Source organism: Rhopalosiphum padi, chromosome 4 (genome assembly GCF_020882245.1).
Source record: "Rhopalosiphum padi isolate XX-2018 chromosome 4, ASM2088224v1, whole genome shotgun sequence".
Lineage (NCBI taxonomy): Eukaryota > Metazoa > Arthropoda > Insecta > Hemiptera > Aphididae > Rhopalosiphum > Rhopalosiphum padi.
The window spans coordinates 5,634,282-5,653,597 of NC_083600.1; positions in this window are offsets into that span (position 1 = coordinate 5,634,282).

Below are 19,316 nucleotides of genomic sequence, written 5' to 3' on the forward strand. Positions count from 1 at the left end.
AACCGAGTGAGCGCTGGTAGTGGTACCTCACAGTTATTTTATAATATAAATTTTAATATGATATTATTATAAGCTAAATAAAATAAATTAGAAAAACAGTTGTAAAAATTATCATAGTAATTTCACTATAACTATTAGTTATATAATATATCATTTAATAAAATAATTTCATGTATACTTTTTTAGATTTCTCATTCAAAACTTAATATTTTATTTTGAATTAATTTTAATATTACAAGGTAAATTATTCTATAGCTTTTCCTCTATTTACAAATCATTTTTACATTAACATAGAATTTGGCTTAGTTAGTCATTTAATATTACATTTTCATCGGTGGTATTTCTGGTTTTTTTTTTTTTTACTATTGGTGTGTTTTAAATTTGTTCTACTTTAATGTCTGTATTTGCAAATTTGTGGTGATTTTTTTTTTTTGCAACGTCTCCAGAGCGTTATAGAAAGTATTATTTAAAATTCGACGTCAACGTCGTAATGAAATTCAGTCCAATCACGACTAACGGCGAAGGGGAGTGAGGACAACGTCTGTCGCCACTACTGCTCGAGTAGTATCATCCGTTTTTTTCTTTTTTTTACCCTTCACGTTACGTTACGTTACCGTTTTTTTTCTGTTTGGTACAACAGTTATTAGCCTCGCCGTATACCAACATTAATATTCATTTATTCGAAACGATGTTACGGTGGTTTTTAAAAAGGTCCGAGGGATGCATTAATATAAGTTTCAAAACGTTGACGTAGTAGTCTATATACTTGTCTCTCGCTCTCTGTAAAGATTCTCTAACTCGCTCTCCGCGGAATGATGATTATCCATTCCCCCCACTTTATTGTTTTTTCCATGTCACTTACCGCACGCCACTCTGGAAGATACTTCGTCATCAATCAGATGTGTTGGGGAGGATTGGTTGTGTGGTGATGGACCATTGATGGTGATGAACCGTTTTGTCGGTAAATACGAAAATATTTGTTTAATATTCTCGAGTGCCAGCAAAATGTAACTGATGTGTATTTTTATATGTATGTATATTGTACACGTATACGTGTGTACATTATTCGCTTCCGTTCTTTACCGTTTTCACTCTCAAATAATATACCGCATGAAACCAGCTTTTAATAAAATTAGTTTAATGTTTAAATTATCTTTGAATTATCACTACTGGATATCACATATTTACTAAGTGGAATATTGTAGACTAAACAATCCGCGAAGATCGTTAAAAATAATAATTTGATATTATAAAAAATATCCATAAATTGGTTTAGAATAAGAATTATTATCGTCAGTATATAATTATAGTCCTTTAAAAATAATTAAAGAATCTAAATAATACATTTTGTTCACATAAATATTGTTACAACGACATTTATTTAGGATTTTGTGTTCCATAACATTATTATATAAATTGCGATTTTCGTGGAATACTATAATGATTTGTTAGTAGATTATTAAATATTTATGTGAATTCGAAATTAATATTTTTTTCGATATAATAATTTTTTTTTTTATTCATTTAGAATTTTGTTTATTTTTTTATTTTCGCGTGTCGATGACTAAAATATGATAAAATTGTTCGTTTAGGGCGAAAGAAAACTACGTAAGGCAGTAAAAATGGTAATATTCCAAATATTATAGGGAAGAATAATAATATATTTTATTATATTATTTACGTCTCGACAAACTTGACTTTTCCATCCCATCAGAGGCAGCTACACGAGAATACGACAATGATGAAGAATATGTCCCAACGGGCATACAAACCTTTTCCTTTCTTTTTTTTTTAAAAAAGAAAAATAAGTTCTTTACCATTAACAAACGCTATTTGAATATACGCTTTGTATAGTAAAATCACATTTTTCATTGACGTTTATGATTACATTTTGGTTTTGAAATCTGAAACATATATTTTACAATAATTGAACACAAATATAATTATAGCTCACAAGTCATGTGAGTACACAAATTAAATAAAACTTGATTTATAATTTATTTTTCATCGAAACCTTAAATAAAGCATTGATAAGCTTGAGAAATTCAAAATACTCGTAAAATGAAAAATATTCACACCCCGTGGCGATGACTTAAAATTATTATTTTCCATGTATTTATTGTGTTTGATTAGTTTTTTGAACATATTATTAATAGTATAATTATGAATTTTATTTTTTCAGATACCAAGTGACTTTCTACTTTTGTGAAAAATATAGTAAAAACACTAAAAACATAATACTATAATGAATATGATATCATATGTGATAAATGTATTTTAAAGTGTTTAAACGTTTTTTTGTAACATTTCTATAAAGATTTGTTTTCTCGGTTGATGTACAGTTAATAATAAATATTAAATTATTAATGCACAAATGTCATAACCTGGAATGTTAAAGTCTGTGGGTGTGCAAAATGACTCGACATATCAAAGCCTAAGAATATATTTTACATATCAAGTACGTATATAAGCATAATATTTTAACGATGGTTATTAAAATAAAATTGTATACTTGTATATTTTTATTACACTTTTATATATATGTGTGTGTGTTTTTATATAAATATGAAATTGCAATTTTAATATAAAAATACATAAAAAAAAAATAGAAATATCTTATTAGAAGTAGATCTGAATGGCGGATGATTTTATTTGACGGTAATTAAGCGCATTAAATATCGATAAATTGTTCGATTCGATGTAAGCTATACATATTAATATGTTTATGATATGTTATAAACATTATATTATACTAAAGATAAAATATGCATATATACAGTAAACACATAAAGAAACAACTAAATGCTATAATTATAAAATATATACATATTATGTACATAGTTATTTATATAAATATAAATGCGTTGCGTTTCTATATGTGTAAAACGAGTAAAATTAAACTGATGAGTATATTAAATATAGTCACTATATTTATAACTTAATAAGATAAAAAAGACTTTTATTTAAATGTGCAAATGGAAAAAATGGATTGATAATTATTTATTTATGAAAAAAGAATTACAAAGGTTAATTTTTAATTTGTCCAAAAATAATTAAAACTCATCATAAATTAACGATGTTTAAACTATTAAACAGTTTGGACACTTAAAAACTACAATTTATACATATTCGCAATACGTTCTTTATAAAAGTCAATAATATTTTTAGGTATATCAATTTATTTTTTATTTTATCACTCTAATACTTCAAAAACAGCTCTACATAATATTATGATATTATTTATTGAATTATAATAAGTAATGTTACAAAATTTAAAATGTGTTAATTATTACATTTTTTTTTTATTCAGTGCGCTCATATAAATTATTTTTTAACAAATCATAAAATCTATAATAATTACACATTTACAAAATGTCAGAAAACGATTTCTTTTAAAGGTAAATTATATTTTATAATTAGGTAAATTTTTCTAAATAAAACAAATAGTAAATTACGTAGAAAAAGCCTTGAAGTTTTTTTTAATTTAATACCTTATTTTTTTTACGACTTAAATGTATTTACATTATTTACTTTTATATTTTTTAATTACACGACTTTGTCGAGGTTTAATTAAAATGTCGAGTTTTATTTTATAAAAAAAAAAATACCTTGTAGTGAATTAAAAAAAAAAATGTATAATATTGTATAGGTAAATAAAGTCAAATGGAGTAAAATGTAAATACCGCAACATTTTCAAAGGTATCGAAAGTTGTTGATGAGCTGTCGTTACGCATACATTTCGGATTAAAAACGAAAACATTTATGCTTAATTTAAATAATTATTTGTCCAACTTCCATACCATACTCACGGGTAAATGTTGTAACTAAATTTCAAACAGCAAAACCACTACCGTGTAGGCAAGTTTCGAGATCATCATGTCCAATCGTATATTAGTATTTTTGTACCGTAAACCATACCTAAACCTATGAACACTATGAAAGATAGGGCATGATAAAATGATACAAGGACGATGATGCAGACGTCGGAAAACCATGAGTTTAATAATTATAATGAAACAATAAAAATAATATAAAATTTACCTATGCAGTAAGTTGTTGTACAAATCGCTCAACCGTAGTTAATGTGATGATAAAATAATGCAAATCTCGAGATGTTGCGTATTCGTGAACTGTTTAATATTACACTATATTATACCATGTATAATATCGTATCCGACACAATCTGTTGAGACCGGAGGCTATGATGTGAGTACAGTTAAAAAAAAATAATAAATCGATAAAATGATATAGAATATGATATATTATACGTATTAACATATTATTATAATATTCAAAATATTATAAACGGGTACGATAACGATGGATAGTATAGCGTTATTGTGGTCGAAGTAAAAAGTTGTGTGTTTATACCTGCAACACGATAGAATGCCAGATGACTGTTTGGGTGTGTTATAGTAATGAGTTTTAAAAAAAAAAAAATATATCAAAACTTTTATTTTATTTATCATTCGTTTTTTTATCGGTAAGATGAGCGCACCTACTTAAATTACAGATACAAATAAGTCGAAAGTCCTGACCAACTCCTTTTGAATAACCACTTAAGATTTTTCCTCTATAAAAAAAAAAAACTGAAATTATGCCACTGCGGTAGTCGTCGACTATACGCATATACGAGCTACGTATTAAACACGATGTTTTAAAAGGTCATATACATAGCTAGTATACTCGCCGTAGTACAAACTGCGATACACCTAATAAACATGCATACCGCGTATGCTATGGACAAGCGTCTGTGCCGCCGAGTATTGGGCGGTTCACGAAAGTATAAATATGATTATAATTATTTTCGTTTTTTCATTATTTCGCTTGAATTATCCATAACATTATGGTCGATAGGCGGGTTGATCTATTAGACATAAGACTATACGGTAATTCCGTCATGGTGTTATTCGAATAGCGTTGTACAATAGCGTTCGAGATGGAAAAAAAAAAACGGTATACGAATAAAATACCGGTAGCCGTCCTGTTTCCCCGCGCGCATCCTATGGTCCAGTGGCCGAGCGGCGTAATTATTAGCGTTCGCCGGTGTATAATTGGACTGACACACTCGCCGCCCGAGAGACAGTCATCCTTTAAGATACTCGTCCCAAGCCTCTCTCTCTCTCTCTGTCTCTCTCTCTCTCTCTGTCTCTATCAGGCTCTCCGTTCGCTCCGTCTCATCGCAGCCTCTTCGCAAACGTCGTCAATGGGTAGAAAAAAAAATATCCGTATAAGTACCTATTAATATATAATAATAATAATATCGTAAGCCGTAGGTACGTACGATATAACGAAGGATGTGTGTACGCGATGAAAACGGACGAATAGTAAACGAGGTCAACGGCTCGATCGGGTTAAAAAAAAAAAAAAATGTTTTTCATCTGAAGACCGGTAATCGGCGCCCGCTAGATCATCGACGAGTGTCCGCCGCCGCGGCTCTTGTGTCAGTCCAATAATAATAATAATAATAATGATAATAATACGTCCGCGTAGGCGCCAGCATTCGACCTATCTGCTTTTAAATGGACGCGACCCGACGATTGTATATTTTCTGGTATGGACTGCAACTGAATTTTATATTAGAAAATAGTTTATGCCGGTCTCGATACATATATATATTATTATTAGTTACTAAATGTAAAATATAATAATGGTACAGTCAGTATTGTGTTATCAACGCAGAACAACGTTTTCAATGGCGTATTAAAAAGAAAAAGAAAATACTAATAATTATTAAACTGTTAGGTTTCGGGGGGGGGGGGGGGGGCAGCTGAAGAATAAATATTAACGAGCTACTTATAAAGACGTTTATTCGTACGATATGCCCGCGGGTAATGATTAATGGAAGTACACACTTTGCAATAATTTTGAATAACTGAAAATATTGTACTTTGAACAGTCTGAACGGCTGACGAGTGTACTCGCATCCGATTCGTTAACCCGGATTCGACGTAGTAGAATTATATCATATTGTACATCTTTAATAATTAATGATGATTATTTCTTATGAAAAAATGTCTGGATTTCGGTTGACTATAATATTATAGTTATTCGGGGCCGGTTTTGAGTGTTTGGTAGTATTTTATTTTATTTTTTTTTGTGATAAATTAGTATAAACATTAGTAGAAAATATAATTGATTTGAATTATTTAAACCGCAAAAGTAGCTGTAATCAAAAGTTAGAAATTCTAAAACTCGGTAGTCCGATATTTTGATCATCCGGCACTGTAGTTTTTACGTATATTAAAAGTGCGTAAAACGGATTTTTTGATAATTACAAACTATGGTGCTTGTGGTGAAATTTAAATTTAAAAAAAAAATGTTTTTTTAATAGGTACTATCATTTGTATTCGACAATACAATCAATATCGCTGTAATTTAAACGATTGTGAAAAAAAAAACTACCCAATGCCCGGCTTGCTTTGAACTCCCTAAGCAATTAGTAATAATTATACGTCATATTGTATTTCTGATGTCATATTATGTATACCGCTTAGCAACTCGTTTTGTAGTATTTTGGCAATCGTTTTTCTATTTCAGAGATGTTTTATAGATCACTAGCTGACTATAATATGTAGTCAATAAACGACATTGCACCGCGACGGTCTACTCCCATTTCTCGATTTTTATTAATATTATTATCTTAAAACGTTCACAGAACATTTTTAAAAAAAAGACCGCCCAGTCTGATTTTACCCTAAAGCCGTTTTTTTTTTTCGCAAAATCAGACGCGTCATAAATTAACGCTAAATCTAGTCGACCATAAATCGAGTGATTATGTTTTAGAGATTGTGTACGCGTGCGAACGTTCTAATAACATAATATATTATTATAATATACTATGTGTGTTTCGATTTTTCCCCTCTGTCGTAATAAACCTATTATATGCGTTTTCCGTGGTTTATAAACGGTTCGATCGGGTTTTTTTTTTTTCGACCCGATCGCTAAAATATTCACGCGTTACAATAGTCTGTCTGTTTTAATTTACGGCCGACAGTTCTTCCCGCTCTAGCGTTTGGGCGTGAGAAAAGGGAAAAAAAATTCTGCCTGTCGGCTGCTTATGCTATACGTTACAATAATATGTTAGGTTTCACTCGGTTGGTTCGCAATAAATTTCCCGCTCAGTCACATGTGTAAAAACGTCGCGTAGTATTACGTATATTATACGGTCCAGGGGAAACCGGTAGTTGAAAATTAGATATCAAAACTGACCTAGTACCGATGTTTAGCAGGAAAAAAAAAACGTAACGATACAATTAGCCAAAACAAATAGAAAAAAATACGACAATAAAAGAGATGCATTATTATAAATATTTATCGTTGTCGACCATTGAATTATTACACGTACAATTACTCTACTCTCGTGACATTATATCGATCTAATTGCACATCTTTCTTTTTCGATAAGCCCGAGGCAAATAGAACAAAACATTGTTGCGTACATACTGCAATTATATTCGCATTAGATTGTGCGAGTCTACAGTTAAAGTACACAATATATACCTATATACCATCACTTCGGTTGCTGTACTGTTATTGGCGCGAAACAACAAAAACAAATTAAAAGTTCAAACAATTAAAACAGCCAGACACATCACAGTGTTAAGCACTCATCTCGCCATAAATTTTACCATTCTTTGCCGTTAGTTTTTAATTTATGTGAATATCAAAAAAAAAAAATTATCGCAAAATACCAACTACAGATAAAACTACCAATCGATATCTGACACTACACGATATTATAACAATTCTTATACAAAAAAAAAAATCGTGAATCATAAAAATAAAATAATAACACGTCATAGACCAATACAATTCCATAGAATCCAAAACTTACAAATAAAATGTGTTTCTCATTAAAAATTCTGTTAAAATATAACTTAACAATAATTTAATCACAACGTTAAAAACAAAAAAAAATTAAAAATTAAATATTTTGTTGGTAGCTGCAAGTTATATTGTAAAGATAACATATTATATAATGTAATAATATCAACTAAATCCAATATTATGACAATTTGTCGTTTTTCAATAATGCTGAACTATATTCAAATTTTAGAATGTATTAATCAGAAATGTTCACAGACTGTGATTTTTGTTTAAAACGTCCATAAATGTCGGCGCTCGAATTATATACTGATATAAGTCGAAATATTTCACGAAATGTATCTCAACATTAAAAGGAATGAAATAATTTTATTTAACTAAAAACCATTTTCAAATACTTAATTTTTAAATAATTATAGCGTGTAGTGTAATACGGAAAATATAACAATTTATAATATGTCGTCCATAACAGTCGCTACTTATACCCAATTATTGTTGCTTAAAAAAAAATAACGAATCGCCAACTACACTCATAAATACAAACGATCAGACACGGTGCGCTGTAGCAGGATGTCTGCTGCAGAGGATCGACGTATTTTCATCTGGTAATATTATCATCGGCAGCAGTACGCCGTAACATAATTTTATAGACCTAATCGAATCGTCCGGGGCGCGAATCATTGCGAATTATCTCAAAATCGAGTCGCGTGATCGTCAAAACATCGTATGTATTCAATGTACTCGTTTTTAAGGATCGCAAAAATCGTGTAGGTACCTAAAAAGGTTATAATGGTTAGGTATATGATACAAAATATGTTCGTTGACGTTCAAAACAGTGCACTTTTCATTATTATTATTATTATTATTTTACGGCGTATACGACTGCAGTGTTGTAGGTACGTCGTACTTTTTATGATATCGCCGAGACGCACGACGTACAGCGTGCCAACAATTATACCAATTATTAAGCAGTAAGACAAAACATGTATAGGTATATATAAAATAATAATAATTATAAAAATAAACTATTATATCAGCTATAGTTTGTTCAACGGTTTTTCGAGACTTCGTTAGATGTTTTAACATCCTCGTACGGCCATATAAATGAGCGACTTACACTGTCTACACTATATTATCCGAAAGGTTAGGTAATAATAATTATTGTTGTTTGTTTTATTGATAGTTAATTAAATGTTACACTGTTGCTACGCCAACTGCCAAGGACGAAACGCGTATATTAATAATTCTTATAAACACAATATAGTGCTATGTTTTCTTTTGCAATTATTACGCACCAATTACTGTAAAACATTGTCACAAAATCTGTTATTTGACGTACTTTACACCATATAAGTATAATATATTGTTATGTAACAACCACTTACAATATACAAATAGCAATTTGTATTTTATAGGTGAATAGTACTGAATTGCATCTGCCATATAACATCTTATTACTCGTAGAAATGTGTCGGTACAAAGTACACTGTTTGTTTATATTATTTAGTTTACAATGGGATGATAAATATTGTATTATTTTAAAATAAAAACAATGTGTATGTCTATAAATACACCTAAGTTATTATGAATTTAATATTTATTTCAATGTAAATAGGTACGATAAAACAAATGTATATAAAAAAAATCAATATTAAATGTACGATTATGTAAACTTATAAATAATATGCTAAGTAAAATAAATATTTGCAAAAAAATCGTGGTTATATTTATTTTTATCATTCAGTATTTTTATGTGTATTTAATTAGCTTACTATTAGTTACGACATGACATAAATTATAAAACGATTATATTTACGATCATAAGCAACCGCGACTATCCTTAAATAGTGGATGGTGGAGAAGAGGTTGTAGCTCAGACATCGTATTTTCGAACGGAAGGATCGTAGTCCTGTGCATAAAAGAAATCACTAGATTAGCAAACCATCGCCTAATATCCAACACAGACCAATATTATTTAAAGTTATTTTAGTTATATTATGATGAATACATAATATCACGATACGGCTCAACTCATGCACACAACTATAAACAGCTACAGAAGAAATGCGTAGAATAATAATTTTGTGGGATACAGAAAAACTGTATAGAAACATTTTAAAATACTATCCAGTAGAGCTTCGCACTATCTGACTACAATAATATGACTATCTGCAGAGTTGCTATTCATTTTATTTTATTTCGTAATGCTATAAAATGTTATTTTAGTTTTTATTATTATTATATAATTTATCTGTTATTTTAAATAGTTACCTGACACACGAAAAAAAAAATAAAATAATACTCTGAAATATTAGATTTCGGTAATTATCTAGATATTTGATAAAATTGTACAATTTAATATTTATTACATCGAACATTTTTTGTTTTTAGATATAATTACAGGGCGAGGGTACTTATATAAATTTATAATTTATAGATGTCCAAAAAAAGATTACAAGGTGATCGTTCGTGTCACTACTCACTTGCATACGTATATAAATGTAAAAACATCCAGTAAAAAAAACAAAAAAACAACTACTATGGCGCGGGTGCGCGCGCGTGTGTGTGTATAGTTCGAGGCATTTTGATTTATTTATGTTGCACATGGTATAGGATAATATGTGCATAAATAATGAAATAGTAATAATAATAATAACTCTTAGCAACTCAATACGCTAAGTAATTGCTATTATTGTTCGTATATACAGTGTATAGATGCATTTTTATATCTCAAAGAACCCGAGGACATCACGAATTTACGTTAAATTTAATAACAGGCCACCATATTATATTATTATATTCTACTGCACATGATATATTATTTTCTACTACTCCTCTACGTGTACCATATTATTCGTATAACGTTATGCTTTTATTAGATACGCGATAATTATCACTACAACGGTTGAGTATAATATGTAATATATGGTAAACATCGGTCTGTGTTTACTTTTAAGACGAGTAGTCGCTCGGCTATCGGCGCAACAGGAATATTGTTCGCAGGACGAAGTGTGACGTGGTGCAGAAAAAGAGATTATTGTTACTGCAACAGCTCTCGAACGTTATATGTAGGGCTGGGATTTCGATGCACTTTGCATTGTTTTTCAAAGCTTACTGTGCAATGCTCGTCTTGTCACAAATTTGTTTTATGTACATTTGAATGAGAATAAGAAAGTTTATTTTGCATTTTGTGGCATTTTTTGGCTTTTTTTAGTTTTTAGGTCATTTTCTTAAATTTTTAGGGCATTTTAGAGTTTTTGGAGCATTTTTTGAGTTTTTGGAAATCAAGTGTATGAATTTGAAATTTTATTTTAAGATTTTAAGATTTTTACACCAACATGGTTTTTAAATAATTATAAAAGATTATAAGTAGGTACTCGTAATTCGTATTATATTATCGGACAAGGTTTGAGTAAACCTCTACCCGCATTTCCTGTTAAATAATCGGTAAAATCGACGTCCGATGATATTATCGTTCGACGTTCAGTACGAGTTTTGTCATTTTTTTTAGGGCATTTTTCGGGGTTTTTTAGGGCATTAAAATCCCAGCCCTAGTTATATGCATACCTTATGCCCACACTCGTACCTGAAAATGTTGTAAAACGCAGATAATTTATAGACAATAGTAAATAGTAAATAAATAAATAAATAATATTATTGTTTATTTTTTTTAGGGAGGTAGGGATAAATTACAGTATCGTAATGTGTATCGTATACGCGCGCGCGTGCAACCGGTTCTGTGTTGGATGTTTTTCGAAGGTTAAACTAATTGGTGAGTTGTTATTATATAATTACACCGAAAATTTTCGGTGCTCGTGATTACGAAAACGAATGGAAACATTAATTTTGATAAATGTTGTCAGAACGTTGCCGAGCTGAGATGTCTGACGTTCCGTGACGAATAAATAATTGGTCGAGCGTAGCGATACCAATATACCTAATAAGATCCAAAGGGTATATTTTAGCTTCGTATACACGTATTATAATTTAGCGTGATAACTACTGTAATAATACACCACCGCCGATGAATACATGATTTAGTGTTATATATTATATTATTCGATGGTCGCCGACAACAAGCTCTGGTGGACCAAACATAACAGCATTATTATTATCGCGTTTATAGAATAATTTCGTATTGTAAATAATATTATATAATAATACAGTTAATAAAAATAAAATATAAAAAAATATATGCGTTTTTGTAACAATCTCAGTACTTATTGATTATACCTCATAAACATGGCGGTTGTCACCAGAACGTCTGTTGTATAAAATTAAATCTTTTATCAACTTATACTTTTTTGTCAAGAAAAAAAATGGTTATTTAATTTTATATTTTACTTTTTATTTTTAACCTGAATACACGCATAGAATAGTGTCTTAGTGTCTACTTATTACAATAATGTTAACATTATTAACTTTTTTTTTTAATACACTCGTATATATTTCAATGAACAATTTCGTAATGTTCATCGTTCGAATAGGTATAACGCAACTAAAGCGATACTTTGCGTATTTTACTCGAATAAACAGCTGCAGTATTGATATTACTACGTCATGCGTGAATACTAATAAGCCTAAACGATTAATATTATACTTTAAAATACAGAATTTATTGTAATACTCTTATAGTTAAATGTTTTCATTTTATATTTTAATGAGCACTGGTGATAATAGGTACTGTAAAGTCATTTGTTCGTGCTTGCTTTATTTTCGATTTTTTAATTTTTTTCCCACGTTGGAATTTAAGCCAATTTGAAATGGTTTTTTTTAAATATCTATATAATATATATAGTATATTATTTATATATTTGCATATATTTGCATTTATTTATATATTTATAAATAAGCTACAATAATATATACAATATGTATTATTTTTAAAATATAGGCCAAAAGTAATAAAATACATCACATGATTCTCAGTATTTTTGATGAAAGAAGCCAGATATTGATGATCTAATAGATTAATTACTATTTATTTATTATTATTATTTTTAACAGATCTTGACAAATTGCGTTTTAAGGGTTTTGGGGAATTATCTTGTATAGTAGAATAAGCCAAATATTTGATTAGGGAATTCCTATAGGTGGTCATGAAATCTTTTATAAACACACTCAGCTTCATCATTTATTGTAGGAAAATATTAATATGAATGAAAAATGTATTATATTCTTAATATTTAATACTTTCATTCGAATATTCTTACATATTAACGCGAGTAAATTAATATTATTTTAATAAATTAGTATTCTTAAGCAGTTAAGCTAATTATACTTAATGGTTTCACAAAAAATGAACCTTGTGTTGAATGCAAATTGAATGCATTCGTATGCACATCGTTGTATTGTCTAAAAAATGTTATGCATTTGCTTCCAACCTCCAGTATAATATTATTATGATTTAAATAGCATTAAACTAGGTCGTATTGTGTCAAGAACGCATAAGTTTGTTCATCTGATTAAAAAACACAAAAAACAATTATTTTTCTGTGAACTATATTAAACGTATATTCTTATTAATTAATCAAACACTTGAAAATAAATTAATACGATCATTCAATTAAAGAACACTATACCAGTCTTACGTAGTTATTACAATATTACATTATATTATACATTTTATGTTAGATTCGTAGATTACTATTGAGTAATGTACCATTGTACTTACTAATTTTGTCATTCAAGGTGATCCGTAAAATGTAATTATTCTACGAATATTTTGAATTATACGCGCATTGTTATTATTAATTAGGATTTAAATCATAATATGATATAAAATTTCATTATTACTTCACGTTGTAATAAAATGTCTAGTATGAAAAAAAATTACACTTTCTTACGTAATTTAATAATTACTTGCTTATACATCACCTTATAAACAATATTTTAACATATGCATTAATATTAAATTATATGTACCTATTGAAATTTCCTGTAATAATGCGCAATTTGTGATTTGTATTAAGTAATTTATCTAAAAGTGTTAAATAATAGGTGTGCGTGTGAAATTGTATTCTTATAAGAATTTGTATTGATTAGGGTGCAATCTTCGTAGAAAAAACCTTCGACGATGCATTGTATTTTACGCGATACTAAAATCATTTCCTATAACAAATTTAAGAAGTACACACTTATTAGTTTTTTAATGTTATCATTAATAGGTATACTTATGAGTTTTGTAGACATTATGTATTTATCAAGTTATGATTAATACCAAATATATACATATAGGAATCAATAATCATTAACGTGTACAAATACTTAGGCTAAATAGTTATTGGTGAGTTGAATACACGGTAACGATGTTGACGATAATAAACTCATTTTTTTTTTTCATTATTCGTTTAACAGTAATTTATACACACGTTTTGTATAATGAGCGTAAGTGATATTTACAGAAGACAGTCGTATAATATTGAAAACGATTTGAATAAACCGCCTACTGCAGACAACATTCCTAGCGCCCCATAGAATTTTCATAAAAAGGATAACAACCATGGGGAGTAGATTACGACGACAGTTTCAAACTTTTAGATGAATGGTTAGGAATTGGTTGAGATACATATTGTTTGTGATGACCACACATACTTAATTGAAATAATTAAAAGTAATGAACTGTGTGATTATATTTGCAATTATATTCATTTATATATTTGTTATAATTTTTATATACATAATAATTAGGCGAAAGCTTTTACTTTGTATGGTTTTTAATTTTGTTTAATTCAAATTTCTTAGTATAGGCCCAAATTTAATATTCATATATGTATATTATATTTTCTATTCTTGAATGTACATTTTTACCTACGAGTAACTATTAAGTGTTTCAATCGTTTCGAAATAATCTTCTAGATAAACAACAGTGGTTTTTAATATTGATTACAAAATTGAACAGTCGACAAGCTGAATATATCTATATTTGAACGTATTAAAAAAAAAAAATCATTAGTTAAATATAAATATTTACATATAAATCGTTTATTTTTATTTAATTGGAACAACGTTGTTTTAGTTTCTGAAAAATAATATAATGACAATCGCCATTTCAATGAATATATTATAACATAATGAAATGGGCGAATTTAAATTAAGAGAAAAAATCAATTTTTTTTTTCATTAGTTATCTTCGTTACTTAACATATTTCAACAGAAACCCGATATTAGAATGTAATAAAAAAAAAAAGATAATAATAATAATAATAATAAATCGAGAGCAGCTTGAGATGACATGTTTTCGATTACACAAGAGGACATCAGTGGCGTGGAAAACTCTTAGACGAATTTTAATATTTTTTTATATCATATACCATAAAACATTATTAATAAACAACGAATAAAAAAATAAAAAATATGCATCTTTCAATAAAGAACACAAGTCTGCAGTGATTTTTTTCTTACTTTGAATTTGACCGCATTACACAGACGAGGGAACTTTAATATATATTCGTGGACCTTAAACCCGTAAGACATAACACGTCGGAGGATGATGGGAAATTAATTTATTTTATTTTTTTTAAACATCTCTCTTACAACCGACTGCGACTGCTCGCCGCCACCGCTGGCTGCAACGCACGCGGCGCGTCATTAATAACGTTACGGCGGGTAGTATCCCGAGGGTTTATATACATATTATAAACGATATGTGTGTGTGTGTACTCTAAGAGTATTCTAATACGCTCGACGGTGTTGTATTGTCGGAGGGTGTTATCGTCGGCCGTTTAAAAAATAAATACAAAAAAAATTGGCTCGTGCGTTATTTCGTGTTATTACCGTGTTGACCAGCGCTATAAAAATGAAAAAAAAATAGAGCATTGTACGCGACAAGTCATTTAAAATATATATTTTTTTTTACTTTCCCGATGAAGGCACACACACACACACACACACACACGTGCGCACAAACGCGCATACGCACACACAATTCAAAGTCTCCGGAGAAGAGGCGGATGACCTCAAATCGTGACTTGATTCTCTCATTAGGGCTACGCCGCATCGTATAGTACAACGCTATGTATATAGTATATATATATATGTGTGTGTGTGTGTGTGTATATGCATTTGTATATAATATATATATTGTAACTCTCTCAGGTTCACGGCCGACGACAACGACGACGACGACGACGACGACGACCATACAACGAAGACGCGCGGCTCCAAGACGTCCGACCCGACACCGCGCACCCAAACACAGATAATGTATAATATTATGTGATCGGAGATAACACGACAATATTTAGTGGAACAAACGGCGGCGTTGATATATAGAACACTACAATATACTATAATATTGTGTGCTCGGCAGTGGTCATGGGCATCGTCGCCCATCGGTTGACATAGTATACCTACGTAATAATATTGGGTTTCTCGAGTCGTCTCATTTCGGTCATAATATTTTCGATGATCTGATGTTATGTGATTATATAGTTTCGGAAACGTCAAACGGACAAGACGTGTTTATTCGACCGCTCTCCTACAACTGTTTACAGAAATATCACCGTAAACTTATAATGAGATTTTAATTTTCTTTTAAAAATATTCCGTTATATAATATAATATTATCGACTTTTACTACGGACTGGCCGTTTTACATTGTCTTTTAATGGGAAACTAATTACCTTAAAATAGTTTTACTTGTGTTTGACCTTTTTTTTATTTATTTAATAGGTATATATACCTACCTAGTTTTTATTTCACAGTTATCTCTGGGTGATTTTAAATATTTAGTGCATAATTAATTAGTATATAATATTTTATATTATCATTATCTAATTTATTTATAATGATAATTGATATTGATATGTCATGCAAATACAAACATTAAGTTATTGTCATTAAAAATTAGCGAGTTATACATAATTATATTTTATTTGAATAAAATGCATACAAATAATTTCATTAAATTAGTAAGCATCCCATTTTTATTATTGTAATTTCGATATAGGTATGTATTATAATTTACCGACTGTGAATAGAAAGCAACGAAATTGATTCAAATCAATATTATATAATATAATTCATATCAATCATATGCATATAACAGAATATATAAATAAAACTAAAAGTTTACTTATAAGTTATAATAACATTTCAATTAATTATTTTTAAATGTTTAATAAATTATTAAATGCATTATAAATAAATAGATTTTAAAAAGCAAAATAATTTTATTTTTATCCATATGTTACCAATCTACATTTTATGACAGGAATTAAACAAAAATGGTTACCTATAACTTATAATATGATACATAGACAACAACAACATTGTGTTAAAATAACCTATGTGCTTAAAATATATTAAAAAATAAATAAAAATAAATTATACAAGACGTTTTTCTATATAACTGGTGTCAAATGTAACTCGTCATTGAGTAAGTCATAATGATATGTACAATTTATATGTAAATGATAAATCATTGCGTAAAACGATTTAAAGCTATTTTTTAATTTATTTTTATAAATGTTAGTGATTTATTTTTTCTATTAATAATGCGGTATGTTTAATTAGTAATTGTAAATAACATTTTAGTTTAATAACTTTAGTAATATTATATCATATATTATTGTTATTAACTAATAAATCAATGTACCTTGACACACAGTGTTAACCAGACCGCGGTAAAAGCTTAAAATTCGGATACCAAAAAGGGAATTTTAGTATTTTGTATTACTTTTTTTTTCATTATTAATAATAAGTATACTAAGTTGAATTAGTTTTTTCCAACAAACAATCTTCTGATCACGTTTATTGTATAATTATAATATTACTTCATATCATTTTACTTTTAATTATTTCCTAATAAGTTAATACAGACGTACCGTAGAATGAAAGGCTAAATAGTTTAAAACTAATCTGAATACTTGAAACAAAATTTGGTAATAAAATAAAAATATACATAGTAATGGAAAATTTCGAATCCTTACAAATACGTAATAATATTAAATTACAAGAAAATCACTACATTTTTTTTTGTTTTTATTTTTGTTTAACTATCCTATTTTTCAACATCTTAACTTGAATAATATCTATAAAACAATTGTATACAAGTATACTCGTATATTGGAATTTTAAGTTGTCGTAAGAACAACATACAAGGAAACTTGTATTCGATTTTTAAGACTTTTTAATCATAAACAACAATTGTATCATACATAAACGGAAAAATTAAATTAAAAAGTAAAAATTTGCAATATCTATGTGAATCACAAAAAAAAAAAAAATATTTTAAACACCATGTCATATTTAGAATAATATAATTATTTAAATATTTACTGAACAATTTAAATCTCTACTACTTGTTTGATTCTTTACAGTTATTAGTTTTTTAATATATTATAAAAAATAAACAAAATCAATATTTTCAAAAACTGGTTTTACGCAGAAATTCTTGTTTATCTTGATTATTTTGACAGAACAAAATGTATCAGGAGTTTTTACTTTAAGTTCTAAAATTACTGACTATCTCTGATTTCTTACTATAATTAAGAATTTGTATTACTTCTAAAGGTGGCTCCAAGCGTTAAACGTCACTGTAAAACTTAAAAATAATCTATAATTCTGTACTTATAAGATAAAGATTGGTTTTAAAGAAGGTTGCGTAATCATCGTAACTGACTACTGGAATATGAAAATCAACTTTAAATTGGTTTTTAAAAAAAAAATATATACAAAAATATCTCGTTAAAAAAATAATTTTGTTAATATCTTTACTCTTTAATTATTTTTAAACTATTATTATATGATCATAACTGTAATATTGTTTTACATTAACTCGTTTAAAACTTAGAATTAGTTATTGAGTGGTAAATCGGTCATACGGTCAAGAGATTGACGAGTTGCATTAAGCAATAAGTATTGTATGGCAGAATATAATTATTTTACACATCACTGTCATTATAATATTCATATTATAAAGGCACTATTATACAACAATAAATTTAAAGTTCAGTAAAGAAATAATAATTCAATCGTAAACACATACATATATATACGTAGGTATATTGTTATAATCTCTAAAGATTAACGAGTGACGATCCTATTATCAATATACACTGCGATTGTTTTTAAAATTTTATTTTTACTGTGAAATAAAATAAAATTATTGATTTAAATGTTTTCATCATCATTATACCAAATTTAAAGTTACAACATATGATATATTACTATTTATTATACATTACGTTATATTGATTTTTTCACGTTTAATATTATGTTAATTTTGTTTTTAAATGAATAGACGATTGCTTTATTTTAATAATTTTGATTAAGATATCTAGACATAGGTACCTATAATGTTAAATTAATTTATTGCTACTTCATATTTTATATTAAGTAGATTTTTAATTAAAGCCGTGAATAAAGCAACAATAATGATATTTTTTAGAGGATTATGATTTATGATAAAACATACCTACACATACGTTGATATTTTGAGTTCAGAATTTGACTACGAACTATCGTTTCTATCATATCATCAAGTA